Here is an 18,708-nt window from a genome sequence, read left to right on the forward strand (position 1 = left end):
ACTGTCGGAGGGTCAGTACTGAGGGAGTGCTGCACATTCAGAGGATCAGGAATGAAGGAGTGCTGCACTGTCGGAGGGTCAGTACTGAGGGAGTGCTGCACGGTCGGAGGGTCAGTACTGAGGGAGTGCTGCACTGTCAGAGGGTCAGGAATGAAGGAGTGCTGTACTGTCGGAGGGTCAGTACTGAGGGAATGCTGCACTGTCGGAGGGTCAGTCCTGAGGGAATGCTGCACTGTCAGAGAGTCAGTACTGAAGGAGTGCAATGTCAGAGGGTGAGTACTGAGGGAGTGCTGCACTGTCAGAGAGTGAGTACTGAGGGAGTGCTGCACAGTCAGAGGGGGAGTACTGAGGGAGTGCTGCACTGTCAGAGGGTCAGTACTGAGGGAGTGCTGCACTTTTGGAGGGTCAGTACTGAGGGAGTGCTGCACTGTCAGAGGGAGAATACTGAGGGAGTGCTGCACTGTCAGAAGGTGTGTACTGAGGGAGTGCTGCACTGTCGGAGGGTCAGTACTGAGGGAGTGCTGCACTGTCAGAGGGTGAATACTGAGGGAGTGCTGCACTGTCAGACGGTGTGTACTGAGGGAGTGCTGCGCGTTCGGAGGGTCAGTACTGAGGTACTGCTGCACTGTCAGAAAGTCAGTACTGAGGGATTGCACTGTCAGAGGGTGAGAACTGAGGGAGTGCTGCACTGTCAGAGAGTCAGTACTGAGGGAGTGCTGCACTGTCAGAGAGTCAGGACTGAGGGAGTGCTGCATTGTCAGAGGGTAAATACTGAGGGAGTGCTGCACTGTCAGAAGGTGTGTACTGAGGGAGTGCTGCGCTTTTGGAGGGTCAGAACTGAGGGAGTGCAGCACTGTCAGAGAGTCAGTACTGATGGAGAGCTGCACTGTCAGAGGGTAGGTACTGAGGGAGTGCTGCACTGTCAGAGGGTCAGTACTGAAGGAGTGCTGCACTGTCAGATGGTGAGTACTGAGGGAGTGCTGCACTGTCAGAGGGTGAGTACTGAGGGAGTGCTGCACTGTCAGAGGGTCAGTACTGAGGGAGTGCTGCACTTTCGGAGGGACAGTACTGAGGGAGTGCTGCACTGTCAGAGGTTGAGTACTGAGGGAGTGCTGCACTGTCAGAGGGTGAGTACTGAGGGAGTGCTGCACTGTCAGAGGGTCAGTACTGAGGGAGTGCTGCACTTTCGGAGGGACAGTACTGAGGGAGTGCTGCACTGTCAGAGGGTGAATACTGAGGGAGTGCTGCACTGTCAGAAGGTGTGTACTGAGGGAGTGCTGCGCTTTCGGAGGGTCAGGACTGAGGGAGTGCTGCACTGTCAGAGAGTCAGCACTGAGGGAGTGCTGCAATGTCAGAGAGTCAGTACTGAGGGAGTGCTGAACTGTCAGAGAGTCAGTACAGAGGGAGTGCTGCACTATCAGAGGGTCAGTACTGAGGGAGTGCTGCGTTGTCAGAGAGTCAGGACTGAGGCAGTGCTGCACTGTCAGAGAGTCAGTCCTGAGGGAGTGCAATGTCAGAGGGTGTGTACTGAGGGAGTGTTGCACTGTCAGAGAGTCAAAACTGAGGGAGTGCAACACTGTCAGAGCGTCAGGACTGAGGGAGTGCTGCACTGTCAAAAGGTGTGCACTGAGGGAGTGCTGCGCTTTCGGAGGGTGAGTACTGAGGGAGTGCTGCACTGTCAGAGAGTCAGGACTGAGGGAGTGCTGCGCTATCGGAGGGTCAGTACTGAGGGAGTGCTGCACTGTCAGTGGGTAAATACTGAGGGAGTGCTGCACTGTCAGAAGGTGTGTACTGAGGGAGTGCTGCACTGTCAGTGAGTCAGTACTGAAGGAGAGCTGCACTGTCAGAGGGTCAGTACTGAGGGAGTGCTGCACTGTCGGAGGGTCAGTACTGAAGGAGTGCTGCACTGTCAGAGGTTGAGTACTGAGGGAGTGCTGCACTATCGGAGGGTCAGTACTGAGGGAGTACTGCACTGTCGTTGGGTAAATACTGAGGGAGTGCTGCACTGTCAGAAGGTGTGTACTGAGAGACTGCTGCACTGTCAGAGAGTCAGGACTGAGGGAGTGCTGCACTGTCAGAGCGTGAATACTGAGGGAGTGCTGCATTGTCAGAAGGTGTGTACTGAGGGAGTGCTGCGCATTTGGAGGGTCAGTACTGAGGGAGTGCTGCACTGTCAGTGAGTCAGTACTGAAGGAGAGCTGCACTGTCAGAGGGTCAGTACTGAGGGAGTGCTGCACTGTCGAAGGGTCAGTACAGAAGGAGTCCTGCACTGTCGGATGGTCAGTACTGAGGGAGTGCTGCACTGTCAGAGGGTGAGTACTGAGGGAGTGCTGCACTGTCAGAGGGTGAGTACTGAGGGAGCACTGCACTGTCAGTTGGTAAATACTGAGGGAGTGCTGCACTGTCAGAAGGTGTGTAATGAGGGAGTGCTGCACTGTCGGAGGGTCAGTACTGAGGGAGTGCTGCACTGTCGGATGGTCAGTACTGAGGGAGTGCTGCGTGGTCAGAGAGTCAGGACTGAGGGAATGCTGCACTGTCAGAGAGTCAGTACTGAAGGAGTGCAATGTCAGAGGGTGAGTACTGAGGGAGTGCTGCACTGTCAGAGGGTGAGTACTGAGGGAGTGCTGTCCAGTCAGAGGTTGAGTACTGAGGGAGTGCTGCACTGTCAGAGGGTCAGTGCTGCGGGAGTGCTGCACTTCCGGAGGGTCAGTACCGAGGGTGTGCTGCACTGTCAGTGGCTGAATACTGAGGGAGTGCTGCTCTGTCAGAAGGTGTGAACTGAGGGAGTGCTGCGCTTTCAGAGAGTGAGTACTGAGGGAGTGCTGCACTGTCAGAGGGTGAGTACTGAGGGAGTGCTGCACAGTCAGAGGGTGAGTACAGAGGGAGTGCTGCACTGTCAGAGGGTGAGTACTGAGGGAGTGCTGCACTGTCAGAGGGTGAGTACTGAGGGAGTGCTGCACTGTCAGAGGGTGACTACTGAGGGGGTGCTGTACTGTCGGAGGGTGAATACTGAGGGAGTGCTGCAATGTCAGAAGGTGTGTACTGAGGGAGTGCTGCGCTTTCAGAGGGTCAGTACTGAGGGAGTGCTGCACTGTCAGAGGGTGAGTACTGAGGGAGTGCTGCACAGTCAGAGGGTGAGTACTGAGGGAGTGCTGCACTGTCAGAGGGTCAGTACTGAGGGAGTGCTGCACTGTCAGAGGGTGAATACTGAGGGAGTGCTGCACTGTCAGAAGGTGTGTCCTGAGGAAGTGCTGCGCTTTCGGAGGGTCAGTACTGAGGGAGTGCTGCACTGTCAGAGAGTCAGTACTGAGGGAGTGCTACACTGTCAGAGTCAGGACTGAGGGAGTGCTGAACTGTCAGAGAGTCAGTACTGAGGGAGTGCTGCACTGTCAGAGGGTGAATACTGAGGGAGTGCTGCACTGTCAGAAGGTGTGTACTGAGGGAGTGCTGCGCTTTCGGAGGGTCTGTACTGAGGTACTGCTGCACTGTCAGAAAGTCAGTACTGAGGGATTGCAATGTCAGAGGGTGAGAACTGAGGGAGTGCTGCACTGTCAGAGAGTCAGTACTGAGGGAGTGCTGCACTGTCAGAGAGTCAGGACTGAGGGAGTGCTGCATTGTCAGAGGGTAAATACTGAGGGAGTGCTGCACTGTCAGAAGGTGTGTACTGAGGGAGTGCTGCGCTTTTGGAGGGTCAGAACTGAGGGAGTGCAGCACTGTCAGAGAGTCAGTACTGATGGAGAGCTGCACTGTCAGAGGGTAGGTACTGAGGGAGTGCTGCACTGTCAGAGGGTCAGTACTGAAGGAGTGCTGCACTGTCGGAGGGTCACTATTGAGGGAGTGATGCACTGTCAGAGGGTGAGTACTGAGGGAGTGCTGCACTATCGGAGGGTCAGTACTGAGGGAGGACTGCACTGTCAGAGGGTCAGTACTGAAGGAGTGCTGCACTGTCGGAGGGTCAGTACTGAGGGAGTGATGCACTGTCAGAAGGTGTGTACTGAGGGAGTGCTGCACTGTCGGAGGGTCTGTACTGAGGGAGAGCTGCGTTGTCAGAGTCAGGACTGAGGGACTGCTGCTCTGTCAGAGAGTCAGTACTGAAGGAGTGCAATGTCAGATGGTGAGTACTGAGGGAGTGCTGCACTGTCAGAGGGTGAGTACTGAGGGAGTGCTGCACTGTCAGAGGGTCAGTACTGAGGGAGTGCTGCACTTTCGGAGGGACAGTACTGAGGGAGTGCTGCACTGTCAGAGGGTGAAGACTGAGGGAGTGCTGCACTGTCAGAAGGTGTGTACTGAGGGAGGGCTGCGCTTTCGGAGGGTCAGGACTGAGGGAGTGCTGCACTGTCAGAGAGTCAGCACTGAGGGAGTGCTGCAATGTCAGAGAGTCAGTACTGAGGGAGTGCTGAACTGTCAGAGAGTCAGTACAGAGGGAGTGCTGCACTATCAGAGGGTCAGTACTGAGGGAGTGCTGCGTTGTCAGAGAGTCAGGACTGAGGCAGTGCTGCACTGTCAGAGAGTCAGCCCTGAGGGAGTGCAATGTCAGAGGGTGTGTACTGAGGGAGTGTTGCACTGTCAGAAGGTGTGTACTGAGGGAGTGCTGCACTGTCAGAGAGTCAAAACTGAGAGAGTGCAACACTGTCAGAGCGTCAGGACTGAGGGAGTGCTGCACTGTCAAAAGGTGTGCACTGAGGGAGTGCTGCGTTTCGGAGGGTGAGTACTGAGGGAGTGCTGCACTGTCAGAGAGTCAGGACTGAGGGAGTGCTGCGCTATCGGAGGGTCAGTACTGAGGGAGTGCTGCACTGTCAGTGGGTAAATACTGAGGGAGTGCTGCACTGTCAGAAGGTGTGTACTGAGGGAGTGCTGCACTGTCAGTGAGTCAGTACTGAAGGAGAGCTGCACTGTCAGTGGGTCAGTACTGAGGGAGTGCTGCACTGTCGGAGGGTCAGTACTGAAGGAGTGCTGCACTGTCAGAGGTTGAGTACTGAGGGAGTACTGCACTGTCATTGGGTAAATACTGAGGGAGTGCTGCACTGTCAGAAGGTGTGTACTGAGAGACTGCTGCACTGTCAGAGAGTCAGGACTGAGGGAGTGCTGCACTGTCAGAGCGTGAATACTGAGGGAGTGCTGCATTGTCAGAAGGTGTGTACTGAGGGAGTGCTGCGCATTTGGAGGGTCAGTACTGAGGGAGTGCTGCACTGTCAGTGAGTCAGTACTGAAGGAGAGCTGCACTGTCAGAGGGTCAGTACTGAGGGAGTGCTGCACTGTCGAAGGGTCAGTACAGAAGGAGTCCTGCACTGTCGGATGGTCAGTACTGAGGGAGTGCTGCACTGTCAGAGGGTGAGTACTGAGGGAGTGCTGCACTGTCATAGGGTGAGTACTGAGGGAGCACTGCACTGTCAGTTGGTAAATACTGAGGGAGTGCTGCACTGTCAGAAGGTGTGTAATGAGGGAGTGCTGCACTGTCGGAGGGTCAGTACTGAGGGAGTGCTGCACTGTCGGAGGGTCAGTACTGAGGGAGTGCTGCGTGGTCAGAGAGTCAGGACTGAGGGAATGCTGCACTGTCAGAGAGTCAGTACTGAAGGAGTGCAATGTCAGAGGGTGAGTACTGAGGGAGTGCTGCACTGTCAGAGGGTGAGTACTGAGGGAGTGCTGTCCAGTCAGAGGTTGAGTACTGAGGGCGAGCTGCACTGTCAGAGGGTCAGTGCTGCGGGAGTGCTGCACTTTCGGAGGGTCAGTACCGAGGGTGTGCTGCACTGTCAGTGGCTGAATACTGAGGGAGTGCTGCTCTGTCAGAAGGTGTGAACTGAGGGAGTGCTGCGCTTTCAGAGGGTGAGTACTGAGGGAGTGCTGCACTGTCAGAGGGTGAGTACTGAGGGAGTGCTGCACAGTCAGAGGGTGAGTACAGAGGGAGTGCTGCACTGTCAGAGGATGAGTACTGAGGGAGTGCTGCACTGTCAGAGGGTGAGTACTGAGGGAGTGCTGCACTGTCAGAGGGTGACTACTGAGGGGGTGCTGTACTGTCGGAGGGTGAATACTGAGGGAGTGCTGCAATGTCAGAAGGTGTGTACTGAGGGAGTGCTGAGCTTTCAGAGGGTCAGTACTGAGGGAGTGCTGCACTGTCAGAGGGTGAGTACTGAGGGAGTGCTGCACAGTCAGAGGGTGAGTACTGAGGGAGTGCTGCACTGTCAGAGGGTGAATACTGAGGGAGTGCTGCACTGTCAGAAGGTGTGTACTGAGGAAGTGCTGCGCTTTCGGAGGGTCAGTACTGAGGGAGTGATGCACTGTCAGAGAGTCAGTACTGAGGGAGTGCTACACTGTCAGAGTCAGGACTGAGGGAGTGCTGCACTCTCAGAGAGTCAGTACTGAGGGAGTGCTGCACTGTCAGAGAGTCATTACTGAGGGAGTGCTGCACTCTCAGAGGGTCAGTACTGAGGGAGTGCTGCACTGTCAGAGGGTGAATACTGAGGGAGTGCTGCGCTTTCGGAGGGTCAGTACTGAGGGAGTGCTACACTGTCAGAGTCAGGACTGAGGGAGTGCTGAACTGTCAGAGAGTCAGTACTGAGGGAGTGCTGCACTGTCAGAGAGTCAGTACTGAGGGAGTGCTGCACTGTCAGAGAGTCAGTACTGAGGGAGTGCTACACTGTCAGAGTCAGGACTGAGGGAGTGCTGCACTGTCAGAGAGTCAGTACTGAGGGAGTGCTGCACTGTCAGAGAGTCAGGACTGAAGGGAGTGCTGCGCTTTTGGAGGGTCAGTACTGAGGGAGTGCTGCACTGTCAGAGGGTCAGTACTGAGGTGGCGCTGCACTGTCAAAAGGTGTGTACTGAGGGAGTGCTGCACTGTCAGAGGTTGAGTACCGAGGGAGTGCTGCACTATCGGAAGGTCAGTACCGAGGGAGTACTGCACTGTCAGTGGGTAAATACTGATGGAGTGCTGTGCTTTCAGAGGGTCAGTACTGAGGGAGTGCTGCACTGTCAGAGGGTGAGTACTGAGGGAGTGCTGCACAGTCAGAGGGTGAGTACTGAGGGAGTGCTGCACTGTCAGAGGGTCAGTACTGAGGGAGTGCTGCACTGTCAGAGGGTGAATACTGAGGGAGTGCTGCACTGTCAGAAGGTGTGTACTGAGGGAGTGCTGCGCTTTCGGAGGGTCAGTACTGAGGGAGTGCTGCACTGTCAGGGAGTCAGTACTGAGGGAGTGCTACACTGTCAGAGTCAGGACTGAGGGAGTGCTGAACTGTCAGAGAGTCAGTACTGAGGGAGTGCTGCACTGTCAGAGGGTGAATACTGAGGGAGTGCTGCACTGTCAGAAGGTGTGTACTGAGGGAGTGCTGCGCTTTCGGAGGGTCAGTACTGAGGGAGTGCTGCACTGTCAGAGTCAGTACTGAGGGAGTGCTACACTGTCAGAGTCAGGACTGAGGGAGTGCTGAACTGTCAGAGAGTCAGTACTGAGGGAGTGCTGCACTGTCAGAGGGTGAATACTGAGGGAGTGCTGCACTGTCAGAAGGTGTGTACTGAGGGAGTGCTGCACTATCGGAGGGTCAGTACTGAGGGAGTACTGCACTGTCAGTGGGTAAATACTGAGGGAGTGCTGCACTGTCAGAAGGTGTGTACTGAGGGAGTGCTGCACTGTCAGAGGTTGAGTACTGAGGGAGTGCTGCACTATCGGAGGGTCAGTACTGAGGGAGTGCTGCACTGTCAGTGGGTAAATACTGAGGGAGTGCTGCGCTTTCAGGGGGTCAGTACTGAGGGAGTGCTGCACTGTCAGAGGGTGAGTACTGAGGGAGTGCTGCACAGTCAGAGGGTGAGTACTGAGGGAGTGCTGCACTGTCAGAGGGTCAGTACTGAGGGAGCGCTGCACTGTCAGAAGGTGTGTACTGAGGGAGTGCTGCACTGTCAGAGGTTGAGTACTGAGGGAGTGCTGCACTATCGGAGGATCAGTACTGAGGGAGTGCTGCACTGTCGGAGGGTCAGTACTGAGGGAGAGCTGCGTTGTCAGAGTCAGGACTGAGGGACTGCTGCACTGTCAGAGAGTCAGTACTGAAGGAGTGCAATGTCAGATGGTGAGTACTGACGGAGTGCTGCACTGTCAGAGGGTGAGTACTGAGGGAGTGCTGCACTGTCAGAGGGTGAGTACTGAGGGAGTGCTGCACTGTCAGAGGGTCAGTACTGAGGGAGTGCTGCACTTTCGGAGGGACAGTACTGAGGGAGTGCTGCACTGTCAGAGGGTGAAGACTGAGGGAGTGCTGCACTGTCAGAAGGTGTGTACTGAGGGAGGGCTGCGCTTTCGGAGGGTCAGGACTGAGGGAGTGCTGCACTGTCAGAGAGTCAGCACTGAGGGAGTGCTGCAATGTCAGAGAGTCAGTACTGAGGGAGTGCTGAACTGTCAGAGAGTCAGTACAGAGGGAGTGCTGCACTATCAGAGGGTCAGTACTGAGGGAGTGCTGCGTTGTCAGAGAGTCAGGACTGAGGCAGTGCTGCACTGTCAGAGAGTCAGCCCTGAGGGAGTGCAATGTCAGAGGGTGTGTACTGAGGGAGTGTTGCACTGTCAGAAGGTGTGTACTGAGGGAGTGCTGCACTGTCAGAGAGTCAAAACTGAGGGAGTGCAACACTGTCAGAGCGTCAGGACTGAGGGAGTGCTGCACTGTCAAAAGGTGTGCACTGAGGGAGTGCTGCGCTTTCGGAGGGTGAGTACTGAGGGAGTGCTGCACTGTCAGAGAGTCAGGACTGAGGGAGTGCTGCGCTATCGGAGGGTCAGTACTGAGGGAGTGCTGCACTGTCAGTGGGTAAATACTGAGGGAGTGCTGCACTGTCAGAAGGTGTGTACTGAGGGAGTGCTGCACTGTCAGTGAGTCAGTACTGAAGGAGAGCTGCACTGTCAGAGGGTCAGTACTGAGGGAGTGCTGCACTGTCGGAGGGTCAGTACTGAAGGAGTGCTGCACTGTCAGAGGTTGAGTACTGAGGGAGTGCTGCACTATCGGAGGGTCAGTACTGAGGGAGTACTGCACTGTCGTTGGGTAAATACTGAGGGAGTACTGCACTGTCGTTGGGTAAATACTGAGGGAGTGCTGCACTGTCAGAAGGTGTGTACTGAGAGACTGCTGCACTGTCAGAGAGTCAGGACTGAGGGAGTGCTGCACTGTCAGAGCGTGAATACTGAGGGAGTGCTGCATTGTCAGAAGGTGTGTACTGAGGGAGTGCTGCGCATTTGGAGGGTCAGTACTGAGGGAGTGCTGCACTGTCAGTGAGTCAGTACTGAAGGAGAGCTGCACTGTCAGAGGGTCAGTACTGAGGGAGTGCTGCACTGTCGAAGGGTCAGTACAGAAGGAGTCCTGCACTGTCGGATGGTCAGTACTGAGGGAGTGCTGCACTGTCAGAGGGTGAGTACTGAGGGAGTGCTGCACTGTCAGAGGGTGAGTACTGAGGGAGCACTGCACTGTCAGTTGGTATATACTGAGGGAGTGCTGCACTGTCAGAAGGTGTGTAATGAGGGAGTGCTGCACTGTCGGAGGGTCAGTACTGAGGGAGTGCTGCACTGTCGGAGGGTCAGTACTGAGGGAGTGCTGCGTGGTCAGAGAGTCAGGACTGAGGGAATGCTGCACTGTCAGAGAGTCAGTACTGAAGGAGTGCAATGTCAGAGGGTGAGTACTGAGGGAGTGCTGCACTGTCAGAGGGTGAGTACTGAGGGAGTGCTGTCCAGTCAGAGGTTGAGTACTGAGGGAGAGCTGCACTGTCAGAGGGTCAGTGCTGCGGGAGTGCTGCACTTTCGGAGGGTCAGTACCGAGGGTGTGCTGCACTGTCAGTGGCTGAATACTGAGGGAGTGCTGCTCTGTCAGAAGGTGTGAACTGAGGGAGTGCTGCGCTTTCAGAGGGTGAGTACTGAGGGAGTGCTGCACTGTCAGAGGGTGAGTACTGAGGGAGTGCTGCACAGTCAGAGGGTGAGTACAGAGGGAGTGCTGCACTGTCAGAGGATGAGTACTGAGGGAGTGCTGCACTGTCAGAGGGTGAGTACTGAGGGAGTGCTGCACTGTCAGAGGGTGACTACTGAGGGGGTGCTGTACTGTCGGAGGGTGAATACTGAGGGAGTGCTGCAATGTCAGAAGGTGTGTACTGAGGGAGTGCTGAGCTTTCAGAGGGTCAGTACTGAGGGAGTGCTGCACTGTCAGAGGGTGAGTACTGAGGGAGTGCTGCACAGTCAGAGGGTGAGTACTGAGGGAGTGCTGCACTGTCAGAGGGTGAATACTGAGGGAGTGCTGCACTGTCAGAAGGTGTGTACTGAGGAAGTGCTGCGCTTTCGGAGGGTCAGTACTGAGGGAGTGATGCACTGTCAGAGAGTCAGTACTGAGGGAGTGCTACACTGTCAGAGTCAGGACTGAGGGAGTGCTGCACTCTCAGAGAGTCAGTACTGAGGGAGTGCTGCACTGTCAGAGAGTCAGGACTGAGGGAGTGCTGCACTCTCAGAGGGTCAGTACTGAGGGAGTGCTGCACTGTCAGAGGGTGAATACTGAGGGAGTGCTGCACTGTCAGAAGGTGTGTACTGAGGGAGTGCTGCGCTTTCGGAGGGTCAGTACTGAGGGAGTGCTACACTGTCAGAGTCAGGACTGAGGGAGTGCTGAACTGTCAGAGAGTCAGTACTGAGGGAGTGCTGCACTGTCAGAGAGTCAGTACTGAGGGAGTGCTGCACTGTCAGAGAGTCAGTACTGAGGGAGTGCTACACTGTCAGAGTCAGGACTGAGGGAGTGCTGCACTGTCAGAGAGTCAGTACTGAGGGAGTGCTGCACTGTCAGAGAGTCAGGACTGAAGGGAGTGCTGCGCTTTTGGAGGGTCAGTACTGAGGGAGAGCTGCACTGTCAGAGGGTCAGTACTGAGGTGGCGCTGCACTGTCAAAAGGTGTGTACTGAGGGAGTGCTGCACTGTCAGAGGTTGAGTACCGAGGGAGTGCTGCACTATCGGAAGGTCAGTACCGAGGGAGTACTGCACTGTCAGTGGGTAAATACTGATGGAGTGCTGTGCTTTCAGAGGGTCAGTACTGAGGGAGTGCTGCACTGTCAGAGGGTGAGTACTGAGGGAGTGCTGCACAGTCAGAGGGTGAGTACTGAGGGAGTGCTGCACTGTCAGAGGGTCAGTACTGAGGGAGTGCTGCACAGTCAGAGGGTGAATACTGAGGGAGTGCTGCACTGTCAGAAGGTGTGTACTGAGGGAGTGCTGCGCTTTCGGAGTGTCAGTACTGAGGGAGTGCTGCACTGTCAGGGAGTCAGTACTGAGGGAGTGCTACACTGTCAGAGTCAGGACTGAGGGAGTGCTGAACTGTCAGAGAGTCAGTACTGAGGGAGTGCTGCACTGTCAGAGGGTGAATACTGAGGGAGTGCTGCACTGTCAGAAGGTGTGTACTGAGGGAGTGCTGCGCTTTCGGAGGGTCAGTACTGAGGGAGTGCTGCACTGTCAGAGTCAGTACTGAGGGAGTGCTACACTGTCAGAGTCAGGACTGAGGGAGTGCTGAACTGTCAGAGAGTCAGTACTGAGGGAGTGCTGCACTGTCAGAGGGTGAATACTGAGGGAGTGCTGCACTGTCAGAAGGTGTGTACTGAGGGAGTGCTGCACTATCGGAGGGTCAGTACTGAGGGAGTACTGCACTGTCAGTGGGTAAATACTGAGGGAGTGCTGCACTGTCAGAAGGTGTGTACTGAGGGAGTGCTGCACTGTCAGAGGTTGAGTACTGAGGGAGTGCTGCACTATCGGAGGGTCAGTACTGAGGGAGTGCTGCACTGTCAGTGGGTAAATACTGAGGGAGTGCTGCGCTTTCAGGGGGTCAGTACTGAGGGAGTGCTGCACTGTCAGAGGGTGAGTACTGAGTGAGTGCTGCACAGTCAGAGGGTGAGTACTGAGGGAGTGCTGCACTGTCAGAGGGTCAGTACTGAGGGAGCGCTGCACTGTCAGAAGGTGTGTACTGAGGGAGTGCTGCACTGTCAGAGGTTGAGTACTGAGGGAGTGCTGCACTATCGGAGGATCAGTACTGAGGGAGTACTGCACTGTCAGTGGGTAAATACTGAGGAGTGTTGCACTGTCAGAGAGTCAGGACTGAGGGAGTGCTCACTGTCAGAGCGTGAATACTGAGGGAGTACTGCACTGTCAGAAGGTGTGCACTGAAGGAGTGCGGCGCATTTGGAGGGTCAGTACTGAGGGAGTGCTGCACTGTCAGTGAGTCAGGACTGAAGGAGAGCTGCACTGTCAGAGGGTCAGTACTGAGGGAGTGCTGCTCTGTCAAAGGGTGAGTACTGAAGGAGTGCTGCACTGTCGGAGGGTCAGTACCGAGGGAGTGCTGCACTGTCAGTGGGTGAATACTGAGGGAGTGCTGCACTGTCAGAAGGTGTCTACTGAGGGAGTGCTGCACTGTCGGAGGATCAGTACTGAGGGAGTGCTGCACTGTCAGAATGTTTGTACTCAGGTAGTGCTGCACTGTCAGAAGGTGTCTACTGAGGGAGTGCTGCACGGTCGGAGGATCAGTCCTGAGGGAGTGCTGCACTGTCAGAGAGTCAGGACTGAGGGAGTGCTGCACTGTCAGAAAGTGTGTACTGAGGGAGTGCTGCGCGTTGCGGAGTGTGAGTACTGAGGGAGTGCTGCACTGTCACAGAGTCAGGACTGAGGGAGTGCTGCGCTTTTGGAGGGTCAGTACTGAGGGAGTGCTGCACTGTCAGAGGGTCAGTACTGAGGGAGCGCTGCACTCTCAGAAGGTGTGTACTGAGGGAGTGCTGCACTGTCAGAGGTTGAGTACTGAGGGAGTGCTGCACTATCGGAGGGTCAGTACTGAGGGAGTACTGCACTGTCAGTGGGTAAATACTGAGGGAGTGCTGCACTGTCAGAAGGTGTGTACTGAGGGAGTGCTGCACTGTCAGAGAGTCAGGACTGAGGGAGTGCTGCACTGTCAGAGCGTGAATACTGAGGGAGTACTGCACTGTCAGAAGGTGTGTACTGAAGGAGTGCGACGCTTTTGGAGGGTCAGTACTGAGGGAGTGCTGCACTGTCAGTGAGTCGGGACTGAAGGAGAGCTGCACTGTCAGAGGGTCAGCACTGAGGGAGTGCTGCTCTGCCAGAGGGTGAGTACTGAAGGAGTGCTGCACTGTCGGAGGGTCAGTACCGAGGGAGTGCTGCACTGTCAGTGGGTGAATACTGAGGGAGTGCTGCACTGTCAGAAGGTGTCTACTGAGGGAGTGCTGCACTGTCGGAGGATCAGTACTGAGGGAGTGCTGCACTATCGGAGGATCAGTACTGAGGGAGTGCTGCACTGTCGGAGGGTCAGTACTGAGGGAGAGCTGCGTTGTCAGAGTCAGGACTGAGGGACTGCTGCACTGTCAGAGAGTCAGTACTGAAGGAGTGCAATGTCAGATGGTGAGTACTGACGGAGTGCTGCACTGTCAGAGGGTGAGTACTGAGGGAGTGCTGCACTGTCAGAGGGTGAGTACTGAGGGAGTGCTGCACTGTCAGAGGGTCAGTACTGAGGGAGTGCTGCACTTTCGGAGGGACAGTACTGAGGGAGTGCTGCACTGTCAGAGGGTGAAGACTGAGGGAGTGCTGCACTGTCAGAAGGTGTGTACTGAGGGAGGGCTGCGCTTTCGGAGGGTCAGGACTGAGGGAGTGCTGCACTGTCAGAGAGTCAGCACTGAGGGAGTGCTGCAATGTCAGAGAGTCAGTACTGAGGGAGTGCTGAACTGTCAGAGAGTCAGTACAGAGGGAGTGCTGCACTATCAGAGGGTCAGTACTGAGGGAGTGCTGCGTTGTCAGAGAGTCAGGACTGAGGCAGTGCTGCACTGTCAGAGAGTCAGCCCTGAGGGAGTGCAATGTCAGAGGGTGTGTACTGAGGGAGTGTTGCACTGTCAGAAGGTGTGTACTGAGGGAGTGCTGCACTGTCAGAGAGTCAAAACTGAGGGAGTGCAACACTGTCAGAGCGTCAGGACTGAGGGAGTGCTGCACTGTCAAAAGGTGTGCACTGAGGGAGTGCTGCGCTTTCGGAGGGTGAGTACTGAGGGAGTGCTGCACTGTCAGAGAGTCAGGACTGAGGGAGTGCTGCGCTATCGGAGGGTCAGTACTGAGGGAGTGCTGCACTGTCAGTGGGTAAATACTGAGGGAGTGCTGCACTGTCAGAAGGTGTGTACTGAGGGAGTGCTGCACTGTCAGTGAGTCAGTACTGAAGGAGAGCTGCACTGTCAGAGGGTCAGTACTGAGGGAGTGCTGCACTGTCGGAGGGTCAGTACTGAAGGAGTGCTGCACTGTCAGAGGTTGAGTACTGAGGGAGTGCTGCACTATCGGAGGGTCAGTACTGAGGGAGTACTGCACTGTCGTTGGGTAAATACTGAGGGAGTACTGCACTGTCGTTGGGTAAATACTGAGGGAGTGCTGCACTGTCAGAAGGTGTGTACTGAGAGACTGCTGCACTGTCAGAGAGTCAGGACTGAGGGAGTGCTGCACTGTCAGAGCGTGAATACTGAGGGAGTGCTGCATTGTCAGAAGGTGTGTACTGAGGGAGTGCTGCGCATTTGGAGGGTCAGTACTGAGGGAGTGCTGCACTGTCAGTGAGTCAGTACTGAAGGAGAGCTGCACTGTCAGAGGGTCAGTACTGAGGGAGTGCTGCACTGTCGAAGGGTCAGTACAGAAGGAGTCCTGCACTGTCGGATGGTCAGTACTGAGGGAGTGCTGCACTGTCAGAGGGTGAGTACTGAGGGAGTGCTGCACTGTCAGAGGGTGAGTACTGAGGGAGCACTGCACTGTCAGTTGGTATATACTGAGGGAGTGCTGCACTGTCAGAAGGTGTGTAATGAGGGAGTGCTGCACTGTCGGAGGGTCAGTACTGAGGGAGTGCTGCACTGTCGGAGGGTCAGTACTGAGGGAGTGCTGCGTGGTCAGAGAGTCAGGACTGAGGGAATGCTGCACTGTCAGAGAGTCAGTACTGAAGGAGTGCAATGTCAGAGGGTGAGTACTGAGGGAGTGCTGCACTGTCAGAGGGTGAGTACTGAGGGAGTGCTGTCCAGTCAGAGGTTGAGTACTGAGGGAGAGCTGCACTGTCAGAGGGTCAGTGCTGCGGGAGTGCTGCACTTTCGGAGGGTCAGTACCGAGGGTGTGCTGCACTGTCAGTGGCTGAATACTGAGGGAGTGCTGCTCTGTCAGAAGGTGTGAACTGAGGGAGTGCTGCGCTTTCAGAGGGTGAGTACTGAGGGAGTGCTGCACTGTCAGAGGGTGAGTACTGAGGGAGTGCTGCACAGTCAGAGGGTGAGTACAGAGGGAGTGCTGCACTGTCAGAGGATGAGTACTGAGGGAGTGCTGCACTGTCAGAGGGTGAGTACTGAGGGAGTGCTGCACTGTCAGAGGGTGACTACTGAGGGGGTGCTGTACTGTCAGAGGGTGAATACTGAGGGAGTGCTGCAATGTCAGAAGGTGTGTACTGAGGGAGTGCTGAGCTTTCAGAGGGTCAGTACTGAGGGAGTGCTGCACTGTCAGAGGGTGAGTACTGAGGGAGTGCTGCACAGTCAGAGGGTGAGTACTGAGGGAGTGCTGCACTGTCAGAGGGTGAATACTGAGGGAGTGCTGCACTGTCAGAAGGTGTGTACTGAGGAAGTGCTGCGCTTTCGGAGGGTCAGTACTGAGGGAGTGATGCACTGTCAGAGAGTCAGTACTGAGGGAGTGCTACACTGTCAGAGTCAGGACTGAGGGAGTGCTGCACTCTCAGAGAGTCAGTACTGAGGGAGTGCTGCACTGTCAGAGAGTCAGGACTGAGGGAGTGCTGCACTCTCAGAGGGTCAGTACTGAGGGAGTGCTGCACTGTCAGAGGGTGAATACTGAGGGAGTGCTGCACTGTCAGAAGGTGTGTACTGAGGGAGTGCTGCGCTTTCGGAGGGTCAGTACTGAGGGAGTGCTACACTGTCAGAGTCAGGACTGAGGGAGTGCTGAACTGTCAGAGAGTCAGTACTGAGGGAGTGCTGCACTGTCAGAGAGTCAGTACTGAGGGAGTGCTACACTGTCAGAGTCAGGACTGAGGGAGTGCTGCACTGTCAGAGAGTCAGTACTGAGGGAGTGCTGCACTGTCAGAGAGTCAGGACTGAAGGGAGTGCTGCGCTTTTGGAGGGTCAGTACTGAGGGAGTGCTGCACTGTCAGAGGGTCAGTACTGAGGTGGCGCTGCACTGTCAAAAGGTGTGTACTGAGGGAGTGCTGCACTGTCAGAGGTTGAGTACCGAGGGAGTGCTGCACTATCGGAAGGTCAGTACCGAGGGAGTACTGCACTGTCAGTGGGTAAATACTGATGGAGTGCTGTGCTTTCAGAGGGTCAGTACTGAGGGAGTGCTGCACTGTCAGAGGGTGAGTACTGAGGGAGTGCTGCACAGTCAGAGGGTGAGTACTGAGGGAGTGCTGCACTGTCAGAGGGTCAGTACTGAGGGAGTGCTGCACAGTCAGAGGGTGAATACTGAGGGAGTGCTGCACTGTCAGAAGGTGTGTACTGAGGGAGTGCTGCGCTTTCGGAGTGTCAGTACTGAGGGAGTGCTGCACTGTCAGGGAGTCAGTACTGAGGGAGTGCTACACTGTCAGAGTCAGGACTGAGGGAGTGCTGAACTGTCAGAGAGTCAGTACTGAGGGAGTGCTGCACTGTCAGAGGGTGAATACTGAGGGAGTGCTGCACTGTCAGAAGGTGTGTACTGAGGGAGTGCTGCGCTTTCGGAGGGTCAGTACTGAGGGAGTGCTGCACTGTCAGAGTCAGTACTGAGGGAGTGCTACACTGTCAGAGTCAGGACTGAGGGAGTGCTGAACTGTCAGAGAGTCAGTACTGAGGGAGTGCTGCACTGTCAGAGGGTGAATACTGAGGGAGTGCTGCACTGTCAGAAGGTGTGTACTGAGGGAGTGCTGCACTATCGGAGGGTCAGTACTGAGGGAGTACTGCACTGTCAGTGGGTAAATACTGAGGGAGTGCTGCACTGTCAGAAGGTGTGTACTGAGGGAGTGCTGCACTGTCAGAGGTTGAGTACTGAGGGAGTGCTGCACTATCGGAGGGTCAGTACTGAGGGAGTGCTGCACTGACAGTGGGTAAATACTGAGGGAGTGCTGCGCTTTCAGGGGGTCAGTACTGAGGGAGTGCTGCACTGTCAGAGGGTGAGTACTGAGTGAGTGCTGCACAGTCAGAGGGTGAGTACTGAGGGAGTGCTGCACTGTCAGAGGGTCAGTACTGAGGGAGTGCTGCACTGTCAGAGAGTCAGGACTGAGGGAGTGCTGCACTGTCAGAGAGTCAGGACTGAAGGGAGTGCTGCGCTTTTGGAGGGTCAGTACTGAGGGAGTGCTGCACTGTCAGAGGGTCAGTACTGAGGTGGCGCTGCACTGTCAAAAGGTGTGTACTGAGGGAGTGCTGCACTGTCAGAGGTTGAGTACCGAGGGAGTGCTGCACTATCGGAAGGTCAGTACCGAGGGAGTACTGCACTGTCAGTGGGTAAATACTGATGGAGTGCTGTGCTTTCAGAGGGTCAGTACTGAGGGAGTGCTGCACTGTCAGAGGGTGAGTACTGAGGGAGTGCTGCACAGTCAGAGGGTGAGTACTGAGGGAGTGCTGCACTGTCAGAGGGTCAGTACTGAGGGAGTGCTGCACAGTCAGAGGGTGAATACTGAGGGAGTGCTGCACTGTCAGAAGGTGTGTACTGAGGGAGTGCTGCGCTTTCGGAGTGTCAGTACTGAGGGAGTGCTGCACTGTCAGGGAGTCAGTACTGAGGGAGTGCTACACTGTCAGAGTCAGGACTGAGGGAGTGCTGAACTGTCAGAGAGTCAGTACTGAGGGAGTGCTGCACTGTCAGAGGGTGAATACTGAGGGAGTGCTGCACTGTCAGAAGGTGTGTACTGAGGGAGTGCTGCGCTTTCGGAGGGTCAGTACTGAGGGAGTGCTGCACTGTCAGAGTCAGTACTGAGGGAGTGCTACACTGTCAGAGTCAGGACTGAGGGAGTGCTGAACTGTCAGAGAGTCAGTACTGAGGGAGTGCTGCACTGTCAGAGGGTGAATACTGAGGGAGTGCTGCACTGTCAGAAGGTGTGTACTGAGGGAGTGCTGCACTATCGGAGGGTCAGTACTGAGGGAGTACTGCACTGTCAGTGGGTAAATACTGAGGGAGTGCTGTACTGTCAGAAGGTGTGTACTGAGGGAGTGCTGCACTGTCAGAGGTTGAGTACTGAGGGAGTGCTGCACTATCGGAGGGTCAGTACTGAGGGAGTGCTGCACTGTCAGTGGGTAAATACTGAGGGAGTGCTGCGCTTTCAGGGGGTCAGTACTGAGGGAGTGCTGCACTGTCAGAGGGTGAGTACTGAGTGAGTGCTGCACAGTCAGAGGGTGAGTACTGAGGGAGTGCTGCACTGTCAGAGGGTCAGTACTGAGGGAGCGCTGCACTGTCAGAAGGTGTGTACTGAGGGAGTGCTGCACTGTCAGAGGTTGAGTACTGAGGGAGTGCTGCACTATCGGAGGATCAGTACTGAGGGAGTACTGCACTGTCAGTGGGTAAATACTGAGGAGTGTTGCACTGTCAGAGAGTCAGGACTGAGGGAGTGCTCACTGTCAGAGCGTGAATACTGAGGGAGTACTGCACTGTCAGAAGGTGTGCACTGAAGGAGTGCGGCGCATTTGGAGGGTCAGTACTGAGGGAGTGCTGCACTGTCAGTGAGTCAGGACTGAAGGAGAGCTGCACTGTCAGAGGGTCAGTACTGAG

The sequence above is a fragment of the Heterodontus francisci genome, chromosome 4, assembly GCF_036365525.1.
Source record: "Heterodontus francisci isolate sHetFra1 chromosome 4, sHetFra1.hap1, whole genome shotgun sequence".
Classification (NCBI taxonomy): Eukaryota; Metazoa; Chordata; class Chondrichthyes; order Heterodontiformes; family Heterodontidae; genus Heterodontus; species Heterodontus francisci.